At 49.1% G+C, this 4192-nt stretch overlaps 1 protein-coding gene across 1 annotated transcript in view; it reads left to right on the forward strand.

The window, feature by feature from the left end:
• Positions 1-1575: 1575 nt before the first annotated feature.
• FAM3D (family with sequence similarity 3 member D) overlaps positions 1576-4192 on the forward strand; it is a 37241-nt gene continuing 34624 nt past the window's right edge. The window contains exon 1 of the mRNA XM_011371757.2: positions 1576-1744. The gene's annotated coding sequence lies outside the window, so the exon portion shown is untranslated. The remainder of the gene's footprint in view (positions 1745-4192) is intronic.

The raw sequence follows: 4192 nt of genomic DNA on the forward strand, positions 1-4192 counted from the left end.
AGAGCATCCAGGGGGCACAATGTATTCCAGGGTCCTCAAGAGTGGAAGAGGGAAGAAGAAGAATAGAATTGCTAGGTAGAACTTACCAGGGTTTTAATTCAATGACTTGCTTGTTTACTTTGGAAAGTGGGGGACCGGGGGTGGGGAGGGAGGGTGGAGCAAAGAAGCGACACTAAAGGTCAGATCTGAATGATAAGAATCCACCATCCGTGAGCAGAACTGTCTAGACAGGGGAGAGGAGAGGAAAGGAGGCAGGAGCAGACACAAGGTCAGGCCCAAAACCAGTCAGGATGCAGGAAAGCATGGCCTGCCCTGGGACACGCCCCTAGGGAGCCCACTTCTGCTCCCCGAGGACCAGCTAGGCAGCCAAAACACAGGCCTGGGGGCCACCTCAGTGCCCAGGAACCTTATCCTAGCACCAGCTTCTAGAAATTTGTCTTTATCTTCCAAGCAGCTATTTCACCTCATGTCCCTGGATATTCATTTCAAGGAGGCCACACATCCTTTCTGAAAACAGTCAGGTTAGAAATCACCAGATGCACCAGATGCTTCTGGACACCAGAAGCTAGCAAACAAGTGAGAAAGGCCCCCAGGTGCCCATGGAGAAGTCGGTGCCTCCTGGGAAAGAACTCATCCCAAGGGGAAAAGTTCTCAGAAATGAGAATCATGAGTAGTGACAAGCCTGAAGGTGCTCTATCGGGAGTGGGAGACACTGAGCCCCTCTAAATGCCCCCTCGTGTCCTGGGGAGCGAGAGGCATTAAACACTGCATTCACTGTTGCACTGAAATTCTACCACATACTGGCCCTACTCTCTTCTCCCTCCCTCTCTCTTCAGCTTTAACTTCCAACTCCATGTGCCCTGAGCCAAATCCAGAATCTTTTCCCAAGACCACTTCCTCTTCCTATTTTCCTCGCTCCTGATCAAGGGGGCCCCTTTTCCACCATCCAGGCTCACGATCTGCAGTCGCTTATGATCCCCTCCTCCTTTGCTGCCCCATCCCCACCCATAGCCTGTATGTGTCTCCCCTCCCAGGCTCATCTCCTCCCTGGTTCCTTCATCAGCCCCCACCCTGGCCCACCACCTCAGAGCAGGTAGCAGTACCTTCTCTAACTCACTCTACAGGTCCCATTGCACCCCACAAGGCCTGGAGAGGTTGTGAGCATAAGGTTGGTTTGTTTTGCAGGGGGGGGGGTGTTCTGTTGTGTTTTGTTTTGTGTTTTCAGATAGCAATTGTAGTATATCATTCCTGATTAAGTTGCTCAAATTGCCACCCCAAACTTCCTCTGCCAAGACCAGGAGAGCTCTCTGAGGAAGAGATACTCACAGCCTGGGCCCTAGCCATAGCTCCAGGTGGTTTCTCAGCCAGGCAAGACTTCTCAGCCAGGCAAGACTCATTTCCTGCCAGCGAGCCCTTACATTAACTTCCTTCTTCCTGGTGAGATTAACAAGGCAGGGAGAGTTTATGGCAAGCCTCCCAGAAGTGGGGCAGAGCCTGGGCAGAGCCAGAAAGAGCTGGCCCACCAGGAAGTGCATATGAGGCACTTTGTCCCTCTTCCTCTGGGCCTGCTGCATCTAAAGGGCCCACCTGGGAGGCTCCAGCCCCTCTGAGACCAGGAGTGTGGACTCTCTCAACAGGCTGACCGAAGGCGATCCAGCTGGCTCAGGGATCCAAGGTACCATAAAGGAGATAGCCCTCTCACCTTCTCCACTGAAACAGGGAAGTGGGAGCTTCGAGCCCTCAGGTAAGTTTCAATCGGAATGCAAACGGCAATATCTCTGATCTATATTACTGAAAGAAAGGGAAATGGAGGTGGCATGCGTGGAAAATAAGAAGTAAAAGAGTCTAAGAGAGAAAGATGAAAGGAGAGGAAGAAGGAAACCACATAATCAAAAGAGATTTCTGAGGTCAGACTGAGAACGGCACACAGAATTCATCTGAGGGGCCAAATCTGGTCAATTAATGGTAGACCGTGACGAGGACTCTGAGGCTGGGTTCAGGCTCAGGGCGACGATACACCATGATTGATTAATTACGTCTGCCATCAGCATAAGAACGAAGTGGGGTATGCGAGCCAGGGATTTCACAGCCCACATTGCTGGCTTTTTTCCTTAATCGCAAAGGCCTCATGATATTTCTTCATTCATTCACTTATCTATTCATTCAAAAAACACATTGGACCACCAACTATGAGCCACATAAATATTTGAAGAATGAATGAAGAAAGAAGGAATGCTGTTCTTTGGCCCCAACATTCATTTTTCTCAGAATATAATGAACTGAAAAGTTACAACAAAGGTGCATGGTCTTAAGAGATTTCCTGCCTGTGTCAAGTCAGCCTAATCCCTTCTTTTCATTAAGCCTCAATCTTCTCATCTGTAAAATGGGGCTGATAGTCTGGATATCCCGTATTAATTCCCTGTAGTTCTCACTGTCCAGGCATCTAGGATAATAATCACTGGAACACATACAATAGCACCTAGTATGTTCCAGGTTCTGCGCTAAGTACTCTCTATATCACAACCCATTTAGTCTTCACGTCTCCTCTGTGAGGAAGGCGCCATTACTGCTCTCATTTTGCAGATGGGAAACCGAGGTGCTGACGGATTAAACAATTTGCCCAGGCAGTGTGGCTGCAGTATTTGCGCTCCCACCACTCTGCAGCACTTCCTCCATGATGCGGTTGATCCTAAGTCCATGGCTGGGAGAGAGCTGACACAGGAGTATCTTTCCAGATTATTCCTTCAATAAGCATTAATTGAAACTGCTTGTCAGAGAGACAAGGATTCAATGATTAACAAGACAGGAAAACAAAACAGGTATGGTTCTAGCCAGAAAATAAAAGAAAACTTGCACAGATAGTCATTTCAAAACAGTTTTGACATGTGCCATAAAGGAGATAGCCTGGGAGTCAGGACAGACTTCTCTGAGACTAATTTTGCCAAGAAATGTCGGCGGAGGCAGGAGGGCAGGGGACGTAAGCATTTGGTGCACAGCAGAATCTATGAGAAGGGGGAGAAGGGGGAGAAGGGGGAGAAGGAGGAGGGGAGGAGGAGGGCCAGTTATGCACGGAGAGGGCAGAAGCTGGTAGTAGGAGGTAAGGTCAGCAAAGTGGTCACTCCGAGGCCAAGCACAGCTGTGAGGAGTAGTTTGGCTCTGTCCAGTGTTTGCTTAAATCTGTCCATTTATCTGTCTGCTCTAGTGCATCTGCCATCCCCCCATCCAGGCTTGTGACTGCCCACCTCGAGCCATGCCAGGCCAGCTAATATTAGATGGGCTGGTCTCATCCTGGCATGGCTTCTAGTGGGCAGCTGTCAGCCTGTGTGAGGGGCGGCAGTCCCAGGCCAGCCTGGACTCCCACAGGGCAGGCCCCTTGGAGAAGGACATATGTTTGCTTTGGGAGGCTCTGAGAAGCAAGGGTGAGTAAGTCAAGGTGTGGCCCCCAAGGGTGTGGCCTAGGGAGATAAGATGCAGAAGTCATGAGGAGAGCTCCGCCTTTGGAGTATGGGTCTCAGCTCTACCCTTTTTCTAGCTGTGCTACCTTGGGCAAGCTGCCTCATCTGTCTGAGTCTCCCTTATATCAAAAAAATATGGGCACATTAATAACTTTCTTGGAGTTTGACTGATGTGAATTCAGAAAAAGATGTGAAGCACTTATCCAGATGCCTGGCACCTAGCAGGTACAGAATACAGGATGGGGCTGGGGTCAGAGCTGAGCACTACTACAGGCTAAGAGCTATGCATGGTTCTAGGCATTTAGAAATGATTAGACACCATCTCAGGAGCTCACAGTGTGTCAGATGAAATAGTAGATAAATGACAAAGTAAACAGACTGGGGGGAGTGGGTGAGAGACATGTGAACAAGTTCTATGTGATCAGTATCATAATAATAGGCAATTCGTATGAAGGTGTCTAGAATGGTGTCAAGTGCTTTACGTGAATTATCTCACTTCAGTATAACAACAGCTTTACATGGTAAGTCATATTATCCTTGTTTCACAGATGAAGGTCTGAGGCCTAAGAAAGTGAGGTAAACTTGCGCAAGATGGCAGGGCCATAAATGCTAGGGAGAGGCTTTGTACCCAGGCCATCCAGCTATGGGATCATGCATTGCAGAGAGAAGTAACGGGCCGCAGCAGGGAGACATCACAAAGGAAGCGACATTCTGCAAAGTATAGGATTCCCTGGGAG

Source organism: Pteropus vampyrus, unplaced genomic scaffold, assembly GCF_000151845.1.
Source record: "Pteropus vampyrus isolate Shadow unplaced genomic scaffold, Pvam_2.0 Scaffold195, whole genome shotgun sequence".
Taxonomy (NCBI): Eukaryota; Metazoa; Chordata; class Mammalia; order Chiroptera; family Pteropodidae; genus Pteropus; species Pteropus vampyrus.